This window comes from Myodes glareolus, chromosome 23 (genome assembly GCF_982192425.1).
Source record: "Myodes glareolus chromosome 23, mMyoGla1.1, whole genome shotgun sequence".
NCBI classification, from domain to species: Eukaryota; Metazoa; Chordata; class Mammalia; order Rodentia; family Cricetidae; genus Myodes; species Myodes glareolus.
In genome coordinates, this window is record NC_142048.1 from 46,983,358 (window position 1) to 47,003,968 (window position 20,611).

The 20,611-nt window shown below is 47.7% G+C and overlaps 1 protein-coding gene and 1 long non-coding RNA gene across 5 annotated transcripts in view; one reads left to right on the forward strand and one right to left on the reverse strand.

Moving 5' to 3' along the window:
• Positions 1–3,473: 3,473 nt before the first annotated feature.
• Positions 3,474–10,543, reverse strand: LOC125414435 (uncharacterized). Its single transcript, XR_007236265.3, has 3 exons — positions 10,203–10,543; positions 8,498–9,303; positions 3,474–3,841 (listed from the first exon to the last, which is right to left on the reverse strand). It is a non-coding gene; the product is annotated as an uncharacterized LOC125414435 (long non-coding RNA).
• The window catches only part of Plekha2 (pleckstrin homology domain containing A2), a 62,076-nt gene continuing 49,999 nt past the window's right edge, over positions 8,535–20,611 (forward strand). For 2 of the 4 annotated variants that reach the window (XM_048456397.3, XM_085680741.2), the window contains exon 1: positions 8,535–8,673. The gene's annotated coding sequence lies outside the window, so the exon portion shown is untranslated. Of the gene's footprint in view, positions 8,674–8,903; positions 9,039–9,069; positions 9,210–20,611 lie in introns of those variants that run through there. The other 2 variants (XM_048456398.3, XM_048456399.3) reach the window with 2 other exon arrangements.

Genomic DNA, 20,611 nt, shown 5'->3' on the forward strand with positions numbered 1-20,611 from the left:
AAGGGGAAGAGGACACGACGTCTGACCCTTTCCTGAGAAGGGGTTGGCAGTCGACACCTGCTGGAAAGGGGAATATCAGCTTTCTCCAATAAAGTGACATCGGGTACATTCACCACCCCAGGACAGGAGGACTTGGCAACACGAAACACACTCCATGTTTTTGTTATTCAGCACATGCTTTTTTTTTTTTGTCATTTTTTTGTTTTTAATTTCAGTTTTTGCTTTTCACTTGAGAGAGGGAGAAAGAACTTGAAGCTGGGTGGTAGGCATGTGGAAGTTTAGAAGAGTTGGGGGGGAGGGGAAAATATGATCAAAGCATAGTACATGAAAAACAATTCAAAAATCAAATATATACAAAAGAATTGAGCCTACATACAAGTTCATCTTTAGGAAAATGGACACATAATGTGTGGACAACTGTAAAACGAGAAGCTAAACATATGCCTAGAAGAATAAAATTTCTTTTGAAGAATGTAAAAACAACAACCCATATTCTCCCATCTGTCAAATGAGACTAACAATCTATTAACTCCTAAGTGTTTGCAAACAGCTGGCTCTTTGTAGAAAAAAATTCAGGATGAAGTAAAAAGATTATAATACAAAGTCACAACACTTATTTTTATTTAGTTTTGTGGACCCAGGAGGATGGAACTTGGGGACTGGAGCATGCTGGGTAAGTACTTTGCTGCCCACACAGGCCCCACCCACTACTCAGCACGAGCCTATCTGTGGTAGGAGATGGCGGTGGCTCTTCTGTAGAAGACACAGGGAAGGAAAGTAATGGGTTTCTTGGCTGTTCTTGTTTAGTTAATGGCAGACATGTCGGGGCCATTCTCCAGCTGCTCCTGAAGAGTCCGGATCTGGCCCTGCAGCTGCTGCACCTACTTCACACGGTCCTGGTAGCTGGTCTGCATTCGTGCCTGCACAGCTGCAATTCCTGCTCCCAAGCTACCAGTCGCTTCTTCACCTTGGCCTCTCCAGCTGCAGCCAAGGCCTTCTCCGAAGCCAACTCCTTGTCGCGTTCCCTTAGTTTGCTCTTGGCAACAGCCGCATCCTCTTGCTCCGTGGCTAGCAGCTTTTCTTTCTCTTCTAGCTGGCGTTTCAGAATTGCTACAGGGTCACCCTTCTGAGTGGCCTTATGTCCTGAGGATCTCAATAAGCTGGGCCTCACCCTCATTGAACAGCACACTTCCAACTATGGAGACCAGCGTCTTGTAGGGCAGGAAGATGGCTGTTGCCATCTGGGGTTCCAGACTCACCTTTTCTCTTTGAACCAGACTTCTTCTTCGCAGGCGCCTCTTACTTTGGTGTCTCCTGGCTCTGGACCATTCCTGCATTTTTACCCTGGGCAGGAGCCGACTCTGACTTTTTACCCTGATTGGCAGCTGTGTCTACCTTTTTGCCCTGATTAGGGGACCCCCCTCTGCCTTTTAGGTCTGAGTCACCTTCTGCCTTTGTGCCCTGATTAGCAACTGTATATCAGTCTTTCTGCTCTGGTTAGGAGCCCCTTCCCCCTTCTTGCCTTGGTTGGGATTTCCATCTCCCTTTTTGGCCCTGATTTTGGGCCCCTTCTCTCCTCTTCTTGACCTGGTTCTGGGTTCTGCCTATCTTCTTGGCCTGGTTCTGGGCCCTTTCTCCTTCTTGGTCTGGTTCTGGGTTCTCCCCCCCTTCTTAGCTTGGTTCTGAGTCAGTAGAACATAGACTAAATCTCAGGGTCGTGGGTTTGGGCCCCAGGTTGGGTGTCAGATGAAGACACTTAAAAGAAATCCCACACTACCTCAGAATTGAGTATAGTAGAGGGTTATTTATTTAGGGGTAAGCTCACAGATTATAGTCCTCTGCTCAAACAGGGAAACAGCAACGGAATCCGGCAGCTTCCATCAGCATTTACAGTATAAGAAGTCACACCCAAGTGGGTGGGTAACTTAAAGGCTACTGGCGGTCGGAATTCCTACAACACAGACTGGGAGTCAAACCCTTGCATGTTGACACTGATTATTAAATGATCATCAGCTATGGGATTGTTTCCTGTTTCTTTCTGATTGTGTCCTGTTGGCTCAGCACTGTGTGACTCTGTAGTGCCCTGTCTCCTGGCTGTTCCCACTAAACTCCTCCCTGCACCTGACCAACAATTATCAACAAGATGGGATTTTTGAGTCACCATGGAAACAAAGGTCTGGACACGTGGGTGAAGGACTTTCTAGATTGGGCCGGTTGAGTGGCACCATTCCATGAGCTGTGCACCATTCCATGGGTGTGGTCCCAGGCTGAATAGAAAGGAGCCTGTGAACTGAGCGCAAACATTCACCCCTCCGCTTTGACTGTGGGTGCAGCGTGACAGGCCTCGAATTCCGGCTTCCGGGACTCCCAACCTCTCTCCTTTGCTTCCTTCATGTGCTTTTGGTAGGCATTTTCTCACAGCCACCAAAAGGGTAACTCCTGTGTTTCCTTTGAACCGTTCAGAGCACTCCCCACTGGAGTCTGCACACCAATATTTCCGTCTTTGATCATTCTCTCTGTGTGTATAGGCATTACACTAATATGTGCATGTGTGTTCATGAATATATGAGCACGTGGAGGCAACAGGCTGATGTCAAGCATCTTCGCCAATCAGTTTTCACCTCCCCCACTGCCCTTAAAGGCAACATAGGGTTTCCTGATTCAGGTAGACTGTGGGCCAGAGAGCCTCAGGCTTGTCCTGTCTCCAAATCCCCCAGGGATGGGATCATAGGCACGTACTGTTCTGTCCAGTTTTACTAACTTGGGTCCTCATGCTTGCAAGCACTTAACCAACTGGGCTCTTTTCTCAGCCGGCATCTGATCATTTTCAATCCCAAATTCTCTTCTCTCAATAGCTTTGCACATGCCATCATTCAAGGACTTCTCAGGGTCCTGTTTCCTTAGTATCCCCATCCATACCTGGCTCTTCATCTCCTTCAAATCCCTCCGTGACTCTGTATGCCTCTGTCTGTTACTCTGTGTGCCTCTGTCTGTTACTCTGTATGCCTCTGTCTGTTACTCTGTGTGCCTCTGTCTGTTACTCTGTATGCCTCTGTCTGTTACTCTGTGTGCCTCTGTCTGTTACTCTGTATGCCTCTGTCTGTTACTCTGTATGCCTCTGTCTGTTACTCTGTGTGACTCTGTTACTCTGTGTGCCTCTGTCTGTTACTCTGTATGACTCTGTCTGTTACTCTGTGTGCCTCTGTCTGTTACTCTGTATGACTCTGTCTGTTACTCTGTATGACTCTGTCTGTTACCCTAACTCCTTCCCCATCCTATTAGTTCCTCCCTGCTCAAGGGGGTGCCTCTGAGGACTGCAATGTGATTTTCCATCTCATAGAACTTTTAAATTCTTTTAAAACTTATTTATTTGTAAAAATGTATGCACATTAGTGTTTTTGCCTGCCTGGATGTCTGTGTGAGGGTGCCAGATCCCCTGGAACTGGAGGTAACTGACAGTTATGTGTGAGCCGCCATGTGAGTGCTGAGAATCGAACCCAGGAAATAGTCAGTCAGTGCTCTTAACCACAGAGCCACGTCTCCAGTCCCCAACCTTTATTAAAACTTAACTGTTGTTCTTTTGATAACTAGATACACACATGCATTTCTGCAAAAAATAAAATAAGCATGGGCTAGAGAGTGAGCTCAGTGAAGGCAAGCGTTTGCTGCCTAAGCATGAGGACTGGAGTTTGGATCTCCGGGACTCACAGAAGAGCTGGGTAGGCACTGTGCCCTAATAATGAACCACCACTCGGGAGCAGAGATGAGGGATTCCAGGCAAGCTTCTTTATTTAGACTAGCTGAATCAGCAAACTCAGGATTCAGTGAGACACGGTGGTGCCTGAGTAAATGAAAGGGAGAGAATGATCAAGAGATGTGCGATCTCTGGTTTCCACGCACGTGCACACACATACACATACACACACATACACATGCATGTGTGCCAACACACGGGTGAATGCACACAACCCTAAAAACACTGCAGAATATATATCTTAGAAGTGAAATCCGCAGTTATAGCCCCTCTGCTTGCTCAAAGAGAACTGTGATTAAGAATTCAGAATAAGGGCTGGAGAGAAGGTTCAGTGGTTAAGAGTACTAACTACTCTTCCAGAGGACCCAGGTTCAATTCCCAGCAACCACATGGCAGTGAATAACTGTCTGTAACTCTAAGATCTGACACCCTCACACAGGCATGCATGCAGGCAAAATACCAATGCACATAAAATAAAAAATTATTTAAAAAATTTGGAATAAATCATTCACATTTATATTTTGTATTACATATACAGCTTTGTAATGTTTTAAAATAGGATTTGTTCTTTTCCCTTCCTTTTCTCCTTCCCTCCCCCTCTAGCTCTTCCTTTGCTCCACTGAGCTGAACCCTGGGGCTTTCTGATGCTTTCTCAGTAGGTGCTGTACCACCGAATCATGCTCTCAACCTGTAGGCATAGGCTGCTCATTCATTCCTGGCTGCTCAGACCCAAAATAATAACATAGAAGCTGTATTAATTAAAACACTGCTTGGCCAATCACTTTGGTGTATTGTTAGCTAGCTCTTATATCTTAAATTAACCCATTTCCATTATTATATATTTTACCATGAGACTCGTGGTTTATCAGTAAGCTTCCAGTGTCTCCTTCAGCAGCTACATGGCATCTCTCTGACTCCACCTTCTCTTTTTCTCTGTCTCTGCTTGGAATTCTCACCTTGCTATAGTCTGCATTGCAACAGGCCCAAAGCAGCTTCTTTATTAACCAACGGTAACAAAGCATATTCACAGCATACAGAGGGGAATCCCACATCATCAACCGAACTGCATTCTTTCTTGTTCAGGGCATAGTATAAGAATGTACTCATACACATAGAATAAAAATAATTAACCTGGTGGTGGTGGCTCACACCTTTAATCCCAGTACTCAGGAGGCAGAGGCAGGTGGATCTCTGTGAGTCTGAGACCAGCCTGGTCTACAGAGTGAGTTCCAGGATAGGTTCCAAAGCTACAGAGAAACCTTGTCTCAAAAAACCAAAAAAAAAAAAAAAAAAGAAAAGAAAGAGAGAAAAAAATGTACACATGTCCCAATGTTGACCTGTCCTATCCCTTAAATGATTTCCAATTCTTCCCATGGTGAGCAACGCTGCAATGAGAATATGCACTGACACATTTGCATATGCAAATCATCATAGTTTTGATGTCATCACTTCCTTTAGGATATGCCTTGCAATATGTCATTGTAGATGAGATGGAAATATGACAACTAGAACTGAGGGGAGGAGCCTTGGCTTCTGTCCAAAGGCCCTTTATAAGGCCCATCACATGTCAATGTAGCTCAGGGGAAGGAGGGCAAGCTGCTGGGCTCTGTACCCAGGCTTCATCTTTGTATTGGAGTAGCCAGTTCTCCAACCCCAAAGAGGAAAACAATGGTTCCTGGCGCTGAGCGCCTGAGTTGGGAAATATGTGTAAGCATTTAACAGTGTATCCTAAAAAGGAGAAAATAGAATATATGTAGGAAGGAAACTAAATGGCCCGAAACCTGAGCAGAATAATAACAATTTAAGTAATCTTAGAATTGTACAGTGCAATTACTTTATTGGCACTTCACTGTTAAAATAATAGTTACCTAGAAAGATGGTCTCTGAATCTTGGAGGTACACGATGTGGTCTGAGAGCATTTATCGCTGGGCAAAACAAACTATTTTGAAGAAGGCCAAGTGAATTGACTTTGGTCTCATCAAGTGGCCCCAGCTGCAGCTCAGAACCTTAAAAATAGGGACCTCTGAGGGAAAAGACTAATACAGCTCCCTAGAAGTAACACTGGCTCCCCACTTGATGTCATTAGCTTCCCTAGTTCACCAGCTTTGAAAATAGAAGGCACATGATGAAATAGCCGTGTTAGACATGGGGCTACTTTGATTCTTAGGTCCTGACTAGATATCCCCATTTTCAGGGCAAGTTTCTCTGTTGGAAGATCTAGCAGAAGTCAAGCCCTGTGTTCTGGAGCCAGCTGAAACCGCTAACTAGCTGCAAAACCTTACACATTTTGGAATTTTATGTTGTGCTGATCCAGTGAGGGTACCAAAATAGTTTACGTAAAAGATCGTCTTTGATGTCCCCTTCCCTATAGGTAAGACTCACATTGGTGGATTATTGCTGAGAGCCAAAGTTAACGCATCAGGTCAGACTATGAAAGATTTCAAAATGGGTTTATAAAGAAAGGCCAAGCATGTGAGAAGCTACATACAGAAGCCTCTGCCATGTGACTTCCCTCATGCAAAATGTCCCATAGATGTAGACTTGATGGAAAGCAAATTAGTGATTACTCAAGGCTGGGAGAAGGGAGGAGAGGATGCGCCGCGGTCACCTTTAGAGATGATGAAAAGTGTCTGGAACTGTACCGTGGTGACAAGTGTGCCAGTGAATGTCACCACATGTACACTTTAAATTGATTACAACGGGGTAATTCCCCGTATATGTATTTTATGAGAGACAGACACAGAGATGGACTCTAGCAAGTTTGGTTTTGTTCATTGGTACTTGTTAGAGCAGGCAGAAGGGACCATCTGAGAAGCCTGGGAAACCCAGAATGATGGAACTGGATTCGGCATAGAAAGTATCTAACCCCTGCCAGGGATGGAGGCGGCACTAATGGGGCTGCCAGTGAGGACCCTGCTTCAGTTCCCTTGCCCTCCCACGGAGAGTAAAGCTGACCTAACTGCTTCGTAGGCTCACTCAAAACTCAGCCCGTGAGAATCCCTGCCTGTCATAGAGGCTCTTCTGGCTCTCCGAAATATTGAAGGTAGATTCCTCGCATCATCTCTGAAGGGTACAGGCTCCCACCTCGTCTGTGGAGGAAATTGAGGCCTTTGGCTTCTTTCCTCCCAGGCAGTCAATACAGTAGGGCTCAGAAGATATTTGTGGTTCTGTGACTGGGTGAGTCAGGCAGGCCCCACAGGAGCAGTTTAATGGGTTTTAATAGGAACCATACCATGAAATCTGACGCTTGTGCTGCGCTGCTGCTAAGCCATCGTTTCTGTGGGATTTTTCGGGAAACACTCCTTCAGCAAATCTGACCCAAGCTGATGACTTCTAGTACGAATTCACCCCTAACCCCTAAAGAGTTATGCTCCTTTTACGGTAAAAATGACCATCTTGAGATACATACACACACACACACACACACACACACACACACACACACACATATATATATATATATATATATATATATATATATATATATATATCACATACCACAACGCACCTTTGTGTTGGAAAGAAACACTTTGCAAGAATTGACTCACTAACCCAGATGTAGAAACTGAGGCACTGAGCGAGTCACAGATCACAAGCTGTCGAGGGGATGGGAGCCGGCTGGGATTTACCCAGCTTGGGGGTAAGGCTGCCTGAAGCCCATGTGCAGGGCGCCAGACCTCTACGAATGCGCAAAATTGACGTTGATGTTTATTTCAAGGGAAATGGTTCCCCCCTCAACCTTGTGTCTTTTCCTTCCTCATTCAGAGCAGAATGTTCTAAAGCAAACGTCTTTTTTTCACACCTGAGCGAACTGGGCGGCTTATTTTCGCTTTGGCAATCAAAATAGAAGAGGAAGCGCCTGCGGTTTCATCACTGGAGCTTTCGGGGCGTGTGCTGCGGGCTGTCCCGCCTTCCTGCCGGCTCACCTGGCTCTGGCCCTTGCCCCCCAGGTTTTGGTACCGGCTGCCTTGTTCTACACAGCTCTGCTGTGGGCTGGCCTTTGCTCCCGACCCACGAATCCAGGCCTAGTCCTGCAGACCTTCCCGGGGCGAATTTCACTCTGCTCCCTCCCAGGACTCTTTGGATCCGTGGGACTGACATCAGCACCCCCCCCCCCAGAAGCCTCATCCTTCCGACTGGGCGAATCCACTATATTTAGGTTTCGGATGTTGTCCGCCTGGCTTTACTTATATTTAAATGTCCATGTCCCCACGAGGAAGGCCTGTGTCAGACCGGACAGACCTGCCCTCTACTGACTGGGGACCCAGAGCATGTTACCTAACATCTCGGAGTCTCGGTTTCCTCATCGGGTATGGGATTGATACCTATGGGTTGCAGTGTGGCTGCAGGATGAGGGAGCAGGAGTTCTATCTGTCACCCTAGGCCGAACCTATCAGATCCAGGCTTCTGTTTCCCTCTGAGCTCCATGGCAGGTCGGGCAAGCCGGGTCGGAGCACCCGTAGCCCGCTGGGATTCCCCGGCGCACTGAAGATCTCAGGGCTAGGCGCTTCTCTCTCCACCCCTAAACCCAACGCCCCCTCGCACTCTGGAGCCCCGCCGGCTGGGCGGGTTGCGCCCTGCGGAGTAGGTTCGGGAAGTGCCGGTCCTGCACCACAGCGCGGACACCTGCTGCGACGGGGCCCACAAACACCACCCCCCTCCCCGTCACCCCCTCTGCCGTCCCCGCGCGCGGTCCCCGCACCCCTCTCCTCCCCCAGAGGCCCGCGGAGCATTGTACTCACATCCGGGGCTGGGTTTTGCTTTAATGCGAAACGTAATTAACCCGGAAAAAAGATTCGAGACGGCGTGGAAGACAGCAGAGGGTGGGGGAAGAAGAGAGCGGCAGGACGGGCGGGGAGCCGCAGCCCCGAGGCGCAGAGCCCTGGGACCCGATGCGACCCTTGCTGCGCACAGCGCGGTGAGTCGTGTGGAGAGGCGCAAGGGCCGGGGCACTGGCCGAGAGGAGTGGGGTTTGCGGGCTTGGTGGCGCCAGTCCGGGTGGTGCAAGGCGACCGGAGGTGGCCCTAAGCTGGCGACCTCCCTAGCTCCCAGGAAAACCCCGAGGGCAGCCCCTCCTCCGAGCACTGGGTCCTTCGGGGTGACCAAGGTCGCCACCGCCAGGGGTCGGGCTGTGGGGTGGGGCGTGTGGGGGCGGTGTCCTGCGGAGCTGCATTTTCTCACGTTTGCAGCGGCGAAACTTCTCCCTGGTTCTAGCGCCGGGGTAGTAGCCCCGCAAGAACTGCCCAGGCAGCGGGTTGGGGAGGAGCACAGAGAACATCCCAGGCAAGTCCCTCTGGCACGAGTTGGGTGCTAGAGTCTCTTCCTTCTCCTTCTCACTCATTTTTAATTTGGCGGGCCTAGAATGTTCTCCCCGGGGAGACTCCTCCTTTCGTCTGGTCCCGCCACGGGCTTCTGGCATTCCTGGCAATGGAGGTGACTTGGTGGAAAACGCAGGTCGGTGCCAGGTTAGGCAACCCTTTCGAGGGGAAGCTTGCTTTTTCTGTCCTCTACAGCGTCCTCGCTTGCCTGTCCTGCTCAGTCTCGGAGACTATGTTGTTAAAATTTAAAAAAAAAAGAAAAAAGAAAAAAGAAAGAAAGGAGGGATGAGGACAGGTCGTGTGGGAAGAAAAAAGTATCAGGGCATTCCCAGGGCACCTTGTTCGCTTCTGCCCCGGGCAGTCGTGCCTTTCACCTTAAAAGCTTCCTTCTTTCTTGAGCATCTTCCCATTGTAACTCCTGTCCTGGGTAGGACTCAAGAGTTTTTCAGGGGAGTATAAACTCTAGAGGAGAACCGGGGCGGAGGTGGCGGGGGTGGGGGTGGGGTCGTCTGAACCAGCAGTGGCTCCTGGGGGGCACTTTGCTTTGCAGTTGGGGCTGAAGTTCCAAATCGTCCCCCCTCCCCTGTTCTTTGTTGTCTACCTCCCTCCGAGGGGAAGGACAGAGTTTTCAGCAACAGCTAAGCAAGAGACACTGGAAGAGGTAGAAGTTTTATCTTCAATCCGGTCGCATCTATTGACTTGTTTGGGTACTAAGAACGAAGTAAGGAGCGGTGAGCAAGAAGCTCAACCCCGTTTTCAGGGAGCAGGCAGGAGACCAGTGGAGATCCCTGGCTGTGCAGAGCCCCTAAACTACCAAACTGGAGGCCCTGGTGTTTGGAGAGGCCAGAGGACGGTTTGTGTGCAGCGCTATCGTCATGGCAGATCTTAGCTTCCCTTAGGTGCTGCCTGAGTCAGAGTTCTAGCGAGAGTAACGTTTGTTGAGCAAATGAATGAAAGCTATCGCTGAGGGCAAATGGAGGAACGATAGGACGTCAAAAACGAGTTACAGGGCTTTCCTCTAGCTGTTGTCTTTCGACTGAGAGTCCTTTGGCTGTGTTTGCAAACTTCTTTTAGAAAGTGTGATACTCCTAGTGGAGTTTTAGCTGCCTGACAATGGATCCTTACCCACCTCATAGCTTGCGAGTTTGCCCAAACGGCCTCCTGTTTGGTGAAGGGTGACTGCAAACCCTTCTCTTCCCTTACATTGGCGCTTGCTGCTTCTCTCTTCTGCGTAAGGAAGTAGGGCCTGCAATCTTCCTCACGTCATCATGGTGAGCTAAACACGTTCTCTTCAGCTTGGTATTTTCCGGGGGGAGGGAGCGGACAGAATCAATCCAGAACACACACGGAGCTACTGGAGAAGTGAGCCTGCAATTGTGGGAAAGGGGCGGCAGGATGTACCTCAATGACAGAGAGCTTGCCTTGCGACCCCACCCCTCCCAGCCCCAGAGGGGGTGGGCGAGAAAGACCAGTGTCAGCTGCTCAGTCAAGCCCGGGGAGAGCATCACTGCCTCCCTCCCAGGTGTGTGCTGAAAGTGCCCGGGACAGACAAAACAGCAGGAGCGGGACACCTCTTTGATTTCCTGTCGTGCTGTCAGGCAGGTGCACAGCTGGGCAATGCCCCTGTGGTAGGCTTGAATGGCTCAGATTTAACTTGACATAGACCACTGTTGCTTTGGGGTCTCAGAAACCAACAAGGCTTTCTTTATTCTGCCCTCTTTCAGGGCTTGGTTGCTAGGATTTTGGGCTGGCCGCAGAGCTGCTCTTGGTGAGCCTCTCTCCACCCTACTTTCGCTTTCTTGTCTGTCTTGGTAAGCTGGACGGCACTCAGCAATCTAATCTGCTAGACTTTGGAAAGGAAGGAAGCAGAACAAACATTACAGGGTGACAGCCTGTGAGGGGGGAGAGACACCCCAGCCCCGCCCAGCACAAGACCATTACCCAGAGAGAATTGGACGGGCTGGGAAGAAGGGGCAGCTAAGGAAGAAGGACACTGTCCCTTGGAGGATTGTATTTGGAAGACCTTTGATCCAATTTTGTCTCCCAGAACCGCTCGAGTTCGAAACGTGCTTACCCACTTGACACACAGGATTAAACAACAGCACTTGCCTGGTATTTACTGGTTAAGAATTTCCAATGCATTATTTAATTTTCAGGACGATTGTCTCTATTTTCAAATGAGGAAACCCGTCTAGAAGAGGTTAGTGGTTTGTCCATGTTTGGACCCAGGTTCTCTTGACTCTAAATCCTTCTAAAATTTCCTTTGACTTGTGGATGGGTAACTGAAGTCAGCTCTATTTTTTTTTTTTTTGCAAAAGTTTAAAAATACACATATGGATCATTGTCACCTGCTTATCGCCTTGCCACACCCAGCCCTTCTTCCTTCCCTAAATCTAGAGACAAGGTTTAAACAGACACACCTAGGCCGCAGTGTACACTTTGCAGAAGGGCAAGAGAGGAAACGGAATGACGCTTCCTTCTCTTTTGCAGTCCCTAAGAAGCTGCAGGGGGAAGCCCTCGCAGGCAGCCTGTTTGTTGGTGTCTCCGGAGTTGGGGGCTTTCAGGTCCTGAGCACTGTGGAGCTCAGTTTCTCTGGGCTATTTATATCTCAGACGTGGCTGCCTGCCTGCTCTATGACCTTCCGGGAAGGTGACCCGGTGTATCTTCCTTTCTTGCCTACTGCCCCACGGGCTGCATTTTCTCCCAAGCAGGCGAGAAAAGAGAGGTCATGATGGTTTAAAGTAGCCCCCTGGTTCTGCCTCCTTTTGTCTTCCCTCCGAAACGCTTTTTCTTTAAAATTTGCTTCTTGATTCCTCCCCCAAATCCTGGGATCTAGAGGAGTTTGGGCTGTCTCAGGGTCAGGGGGGCGGCACCCTTTTTGAACCTCCCCATTCCTGAAGATGTTTGCATTCCTCACCCAGGCTTCCGCTGGGGACCCTCTGGGGACGCGGGACTCGGTACATTCCCTTCTCTCCAGGGTCATTCCTCCTCTATCCTCTGTAGTTTTGCAGTGGTCACAGGAGCAAATTCCAAAGGCGAGGATACTGAAGCCGGATTCTGGAAACTCGTGCTCCCCCTCCCCCCCTTCCCAGGCTCTGCTTTTTGGCCGGGCTCAGGGGTGAGCTCTGGTAGTACTGTGTGCTCTCGTTTTTTCACAGGGCAGTTAGCGTGGTCGAGGCTTTGCAGATATGTGGTCACCCTGCATGGAGCAGGCGTGAACTCTGCGGTTGCAGAGACTGCTCTTACCTCCACACCCAGGTTGCGACTGAGACCTCTGAGGTCATTTCCTATGCACTTTCTTCTCTGGCGAGGTTAGCAGTGTCACCCCCTGATGCTGTGGCTGTCCCCCCATCTTCTGCTCTTGGAGGGCAACAAGGGAGGTCAAATCAAGAAGCACCATCTTGCCTCTTACTAGGTCATAATTCTAGAAAGTTCCTGCCTTATCAACGTGGACTAATGTGAAAGAAAATCTCTAAATATTAACAAAAATGAATCTTTAAAAAATTCTCACAAAGAAAAAATTCTTACTAAAATCCTTTTCAATTTGCATGTGTGTGTATTTATGCATCTGTGTGTGTGTACCTGCTCAAGGAGGGCAGGAGAGGCTGTTGATCCGTGTAGCTGGAGTTGCAGATGGTTGTGATCTACCCAATGTGGGTGCTGGGAATCGAACTCCCAACTTCCGCCAGAGCAGCAAGTCCTCTTAACTGATGATCCATCTCTCTAGCTCCAAACGAACTGTTTTTGAACTGGGATTGTAGTATATTATTGTGTAGGTTTATTTTGTAAGGTGGGCAATACCGTTTAAGGCATGATTTCTGTTACTATTTTATCTATTCCCACACATACCAGAATAGTCTAGCAAATGAATTCCCCCATGTTGCAAACCACATTAACTACTCCAAGAATCAAAGAGCTGATACAGGCAGATGCCAACATTTTCTGCCTTTTTTAATGGGGGGCAATGTGTATGTTGTAAAATATGCAAGTATTTTATAACTTAGCTATACTCTTACCCAAACTACAACTTCTTTTTGTTGTTGTTGAGAATTTCATTTATAATATGTTTTCACCAAATCTATTCTCTATTCCCTTCTCTTCGGTACCTCTCCATGTTCCCCAACTTCATTACAACCGTGCCCCCCCCCCACTGAATACTTAGTGCTGCCTGCACACGCATGAGCGTAGAGTCAAGTACTGGAGCATGGCTTAGTCATCTGTGGCGGCTCAGCTAGGGATGGGACTTCATAAACCTTCCTCTGTCAATGCTGGGATTCTAGCCGGCTTGATTTCATGCAGGTCTTTGGCCTGCAGTCCCGGCCACTGTGAGTTCATGTGTATAGTGGATACAGCTATACCCAACAGATGTTTCAAGGCAAATGTCTATTACCTCTGGCTCTGACAGTCCTTTATTCCCCCACTGCCACGACAATCTCTGAGCCTTTGGGAGAGGGGGTAAAATATAGACACCCCATTTAGAATTGAACTAGGTCCTTTTTCCTTTTAGAAATTTATTTTTATTTTATGTTCATTGGTGGTTTGCCTCCATGTATGTCTTTGTAATAGTGTTGAGCTCCCTGGAACTGGAGTTACAGACAGTTGTGAGCTGCCGTGTGGGTGCTGGGAATTGAACTTGGGTCCTCTGGAAGAACAGTCAGTGCTCTTAACCACTGAGTCATCTTTCCAGCCCTGAGCCTTCTAGGTTCTTATCTGATGAGAGTTAAGATGCATTAACCTATGGGTATAAAAACAAGAACTTGGGAGGGGAGCAGTTTAATACTGTGTCCATTTAGCAGAATAATATTAGGTTCTCCCCTAAGGCCTAGGACCTAACGGGTCATGAGCCTTTTGGTCAAGTTAACAGTGTCAGGCTTGAGTTCTGTCTTGTGAAGCAGATTTTAAATCTAACCAGAAAGTGATAATTACTCCCATAACCGTTGTGCCAGCATTGCCCAAGTGGGCACATCTTGCCAGGCCAGACATTGCTGTAGCTCGTAGGGTTCACAACTAAGTAAGATTGCTGAACACTTTTCCCTTCTTCTAGCATAAGCAGAATCTTTTGGCACCATGAAATTTAGCCAGTAAGGGACGAAGCTTCCAGGTCAGTACAAGCCTGATTTCTCCACATTCTATGACTCAAGCGCATGATATCATTAGCCACAGGGTTGAACTATCAAGTTCTGGAGGACAGCACAAAGCATTGGCAATGATTTGTAGTGTTTAGGGGCCTATGGGACCTCATTGACCAACAACTCAAAGAGAGGTAACCCACACCTGTTTTTTTTATTTGCTACATTATGGTGTTTGAGAGAGGCGTTATCTGTCTCCCTGTTGTAGGGAAGTTCTATTTGTGTGTGTGTGTGTGTGTGTGTGTGTGTGTGTGTGTGTGTGTGTTTTAGGAAACTTCTTTAGTTCTGACCAGCAGCAGCTTGCATCATCTAATAGCTCTGTAGTTTGTTTCTTTTGAGACAATGTCTCATGTAGCCCACGCTTGCCTCAAAGTCAAGATATAGTCCAGGATGAATTTCTGATCTTCCTGCCTCTACTTCCTGAGTGCTGGGATTACAAGGATGACCTGCCATGCCTGGTTCCTGCTAGGCAAGCGTTCTACCAACTGAGCAACATCCCCAGCTCTCCGTCGATTTTTATTTAAAATATTGAATTGTCTGTCCATCTTTTCTTTTACTTATCCAGCCGAATATTTAATTAAAGATTTTTAGACTTATTTCTGTGTATAAATATTTTGCTTATGTGCATGTATGTGCACCGTGTATGTACCTGTGGATTTCACTGGAACGAGGATTACGGATGGTTGAAGCTAGATCCTCTGCAAGAGCAACGTGTTTTCTTCTTCGTTGTTGTTGTTTTCTTTTTCTTTCTTTCTTTCTTTTCTTTTCATTTTTATTTGTTTTTTGAGACAGGGTTTCTCTGTTGCTTTGGAGCCTGTCCTGGAACTAGCTCTTGTAGACCAGGCTGGCCTCGAACTCACAGAGATCCGCCTACCTCTGTCTCCCGAGTGCTGGGATTAAAGGCGTGCGCCACCACTGCCTGGCCGAGCAGTGTGTTTTCATAACCACTGAATAATCTCTCTGGCTCCTTTTTATTTTATTTTAAAATTTACTTATTTGGCTTAAATTACTCCTGAATTTCAGGCCTCGGTCTCCAGAGTAGATATGACCACAGGTGACATCATGTCTGGTTGGATTTTTATTTCATTATATTTTTGGTTTTTTGAGGCAAGGTCTCATGTAGCCCAGGCTGCCCTCAAACTTACTATGTAGCTGAGGATGACCTTGGTTTTCCAGCTTCTGCCTCCAAGTACTGGGATGATAGGCACGCACTACTCTGTCCGGGGTAGCCATTTATTTATTAATATTATATTTATTGTGTTATTATTATTGTAATGTGTGTGTATGCATGTGTGCGAGTGTATGTATGGAGGTTAGAGGACAATCTCAGGCATCGACATTCTTCAGGTGCCCTCCATCTCGTGTTTGAGGCAGAGTCTCTCACTGCCTTAGAACTTTGCTAAGTAAACTAGGCTAGCCGGCCAGTGAGAGCCTGTGTCCACTCACCAGAGCTGTGATTCCAAGTGAGCACCACCACACCCGGGTGTTATCTGGTTCTCCTAACCGCAGGCCACCAGAAGCCCAACCTTTCTTTCCTGTTAAAACTTTGGAAAGGGCTGGGGAGAGTTCTGTGTGGTGATTGAGCTCAAGTGCTCACCACTCGCTTGCGAGAGAAGCACTGTTGCCCACTAAGGCATTCCCTCTACTGTTCCCCAAGTCCTGTGTGTGTGTGTGTGTGTGTGCACGCGTGCGTGCGCACACAAGCAGACCAAAGGTCAATATGAATGCCATTCCTCAGGAACCGGCCGTCTTGGATTTATTTGTCTTGTTATTTGTAATATGTATTCATTTCCATGACTCATTTGCATATTTGTCTGGTGGCCAGAAGTCCACAATGGGTTTCTTCCTCTCCTGTTCTCCACCATATTTTCTTGAGTTCGGGAGCCCGGAGCTCACTGTTTCAGTTAAACTGCCTGGCCAGCGAGTCCCTAGTATGTAAGTGACTCTGCCTTCAGTCCCAGTGGTTGGGTTACAGATGTGTATAACCCTGCACATCTGTAATTTGTGCAGAAGTGCACATCTGTAACCCTGTAACAGTTGAGTTACAGATGTGTACCTCTGGACAAGTTCTACATGGGTGCTGGGGACCCCAGGTCCTCGTGTTTCCCCAGCAAAGTGCTTTACCTACTGAGAGATCTTCGCAGTTCCACCTTCTTTTGGGAGAGTGGGTCTCTCACTGGGATCTGGAACTCACTCATTAGGTTAGGTTGGCTGTCCAAGGAGCCTGGGGATCTGATCTGCCTGCTCCTCTTTGCTGTTGCTGGCAGTAGAGGTTCACACCTCTACACCCAGCATTTCAGGTTTAGGTGATTGAACATGCTTGCTCCATAAGGACTTTACTGTCTGAGCTGTCTCCCCAGGTCTCTCTCCCAGGAAAAGTCATTGTGTTTCTGGTGGCTTTTCGGTGATGTTGCTGTTTTGAGTCAAGCCCAGTTTGGCAGGGACCTCATGACAATTCTCCTGTTTTAGCCTCCCAAGTGCTGGGATTGCAGTCATGAGCCACCATGCCTGACTTCCCTAGGGGCTTTTATGAAGATTTCCAGTTCCTTTCTTCAGAATAGCAGGCACCTATGGATCAGCTATTGCAACAAAGACATAGGCTGTAGTGTTTGGTTAGACCCAAGGACCCGAACCCTCTTAAGAGGAAGAGTAACCGGAAGATGAGTCTCTAAGAGTCTTTGGCAGCAGGAAGCAAGAAACCCCCAAAGGATAGAGGAAGGGTACCCTTACAGCAGGTGTCTGTCTTTGAACCATCAAGATGATGATTTATTAGACTGGGGTTGATGAAGCACCAAAAGGATGCAAGAGATTACAATATTTCGTTGAGGTTGTGTTTATGCACAACAGCTACAGTGGACTGAGAAACTCAACTGCTGCTGGTGGGTGTGCCCGGGGAATTATCTCACTTTCTCCTCTGTGAAAAAGTTAGCACATATTTACTTCAGAAAGGAAAGAGTCCCCTGTATCGTGGTTAATAACTGTTAATATTTTGGTGACTATAAACCTAGTCTTTAAAATATCTGCATATAGGAATAAGATTGGCCACACAATTGATGCAACATTTTATGTCTTTGAAAAACTCGCTATGATGGGTTTCTAAAGTCCCTCTACTATATATTGACTTAGAGCACACACACACTCACACTCACACACACACAGGCACATATACACACACAAGCATACCCCAGAAGAAATTACTTACAGTCAGTGGTTTTTTTAAACAACTGTACAATATTTAATATACTTGAGTGTCTCCGAATTGAATTATGACTTGATCATTGAGTTATTTGGGACATTTTCAAGTTTTTGTTATATATTTGATTGTAGTTTTCATCTTTCTACTTCAAATGATAAATAATTTGGAGGGCATCCTGAAACTAGAATGATTTGGTCAAAGGGCAGGAACATTTTTAGCTGTCTTGTTGGCATACTGCCAAACTACTTTTCAGGACGGTCATCCTCTTGTCCCAGGTGTCTACGGATCCTTGGACCCCCACCCCAACCTGCCCAAGGAAATGAAACCTGTTTTGAGCAGAGGTTTCAGCCTCGTGGTGCCTCTGTCTCCCACCCGGTGTGTGGTCTACTCTTGAAAGGCTCTGTTCCCCTGTTTCCATTAGGGTGTAGGTCTATTAAAGTTCAATTTCTGGGTTTGCGCATCCAGTGGTTGTGGAAAATATATTTTGGGGTAGGAGCCTCAGAGGGCCTCTCATTACAGGACAGATGGGGAAAGTGGGCGGCCTTGGACGATCACAAGTGTTTCTCATTGCCTAGTAAATCCTGGTCAGGATGCCAGCTGAACGGCTAGTTAGCCCACTCCCTGCTACTGGTTATTAGGTAATTTCAGACAACTAACTCTTTCTAAGTTTAATTTTTTTCCTTTTGTAAATTTAGGGTCTCACTATATAGTCCTGGCTGGCCTGGAACTACATAGACCAGGCTGGCCTTGTACTCATAGAGACTGACCTGCCTCCACCTGCCAACTCCTTAGATTAGAGGCGTGTACCATGTTTTATCCCAAGGAAGCAATTTATTTTCATTTATAGCAATGCTTAGAACTTAAATTCTACCCAGGACATCTGGATCATCATGAAACTTCCTGCTCGGGGAGCCTGATGCCCTGGAGGCTGAGACGTGTGTGAGTGTGTGTGTGTGTGTGTGTGTGTGTGTGTAAGTTTAAAATACATGAACTAAGAAACAAATTTGAACGCTCACCCTTCACCAGTCATCCTTGTACGTGTCAAACTAGGAACAGTTTGATGTAAGAGTACGGCCAGACATGGGCTTGTAGGCCTTTGATCCCAGCAGAGGCCCGGGAGATCTCTGTGAATTTGGTACCAGTATGGTTTTCATAGTGAGTTCCAGCCCTTGTCTAGGGAAAAAGCAAGTGAGTTAATGATTCATTGCAACAGATATTTTTAGAAAGTAGTTTTATAGTAGGTCACAGTGATGACAACAGAGCATACAGCTAGGTTCTAACTACATATCTTAAAAGTTTGTTTGGTTTTACTTTATGTGTACTGAAACATGCTTCACCTGTATGTGTGCAGTGTGTCCAGACAGTTGCGAGCTGCCATATTTGTGCTGGGAACGGAACCCAGGCCCTCGGCAAGAGCGGAAGTGCTCTTAACCATAAGCCATTTCTCCATTCCCATGTTATCATCTTTAACAGCTGCTCTTCTCCGTGTCAAAGGAAAAAATGCACAAAATAGGAAGTTTTGGTATTATTTATAATATCAAAAAACTGGCTCCTGGACTTAGTTGTTTAGTAATAGAGCTATGATTAAGTAAGTCATACGGCAGTCAATGCATTAATGTTCTGGAACCGTTAAAAACAGTGTTGATGAACAAGTTGCATAGTCATAACATTTCCATATTGTGCTCGTTCTCCTGCGGATCTGCTGCCTCCCTCCCACAGACTTGATGAGCTGTGTGACTGAGCTGTGTTAGGTCCTCTGAGGACCCCCCCCCCCATATACACATATATAAACACACACGCATACACACAGTTCAGTCTGGATGTTGGAGTTCTGCTTCAGATCTTTCCTTTTGGCGCATGTCAGTTCCACACTGTCATACGCGCACCCGGGAAGCCCCTCAGCAGAAGGAAGGTTCTGGACAAAGAGGCCCTTCTCCCAGCCACTGTCTTGAGGAAGAAGCACACTCTGGCCAATCGTGCAGGCTGGAAAGGGGAACTTCGAAAGCCAGCGTTCATGGACACTAGGTTGCCCAGCTGTCCCCAGGCCAGTTAGCTTTGTTCTCCTGGACAGCCGGATGTGTTCTCTTTGTCATTACATTGGGCATGGTGGCACAGGCATGCCATCTGAGGACTTGGGAGGCTGAGGCAGGAGTACCACCATGAGTTAGAGGCCAGCTTGGGCTACATGAAGTGAGCCAAGGAGACCCTGTTTCAGATGGAAGTGGGGAGAGATTTCCCTGGAGTAGCCAGAGTCCTGTGACCTCTGGAATTTCTGCTTCCGGTACTGGGTTGGCATCCAGGGAATTTGCCTAGATTTTCTGGGGGTTGGGGGTTGGGGAGGTGGTTTGGTGTCTCCCCTCCTCCCCTGAAAGTTCTGCACCTTTCCATGCACAGTGGCTCTGTCTTTCTGCTCCTTGAACAGCCATTTATTTCCCAGACATTCACTGCCTCTGTCCTTCTGCCCATGACCCAGTGTGTGCTAGAGATAAGTCCCCAAAGCATCGCCTAACCCTTGGCTTTTTCCATTTCTCCGAACTCAAAACTTGCTCCACTTTGGGAGCCGGGTAACACCTCTAAGCAGGTGATGCGGCTTTGCCCAGGGTGCCCCTCCTCCACCCCTCCGTGACCGTCACTTCTGCTACACAGTTAGCTTCCTTTTCAGAACCCCTCCTTCCTACGTTTTTTCCTTCTTCTCACCTCCTCTTCTACTTCCCTTTTAGCTTCGCTGTGTTGTTCTATCTTGACTGTTTCTGCCGGCTGTTTTATTCTCTGACCCTGCACTCCTTAAGAGTAGCTGTGAGCTCTCTAGGCGGCTACAGCTTCTGTCCTTGTTCGGGAATCCCGCCAGCACATGCCCGAGCCATGGGGCTCACTGGTGTCTGCGCGTGTGCATGTGAATGTATGTGGCACTCGTTTCTTGGGGGGGGGGGGACCCTCTCGATACCACAGGCTCACTGGAATGGGAGAGACTACATCACCCCACAAGCCATCCCTTATCGAGCAAGCCTGGCCTGGAAATGTGTCCCATTGCTTCATGGGACTTGTCCCCTCTGGGCTTGGAAAGCTAGGGTAATAGATTCTCTGAGTCAGTGTTGGCTCATAGGGTCCCTTCATCAGCCATGCCACACTTTTGCTTGGCTGCAGGGCCTCCGGAGGTGGCCATTGTGAATCCTGCTTTGTTGATGTAGTCAGGGCTCAGTGGTTGGATGTTAT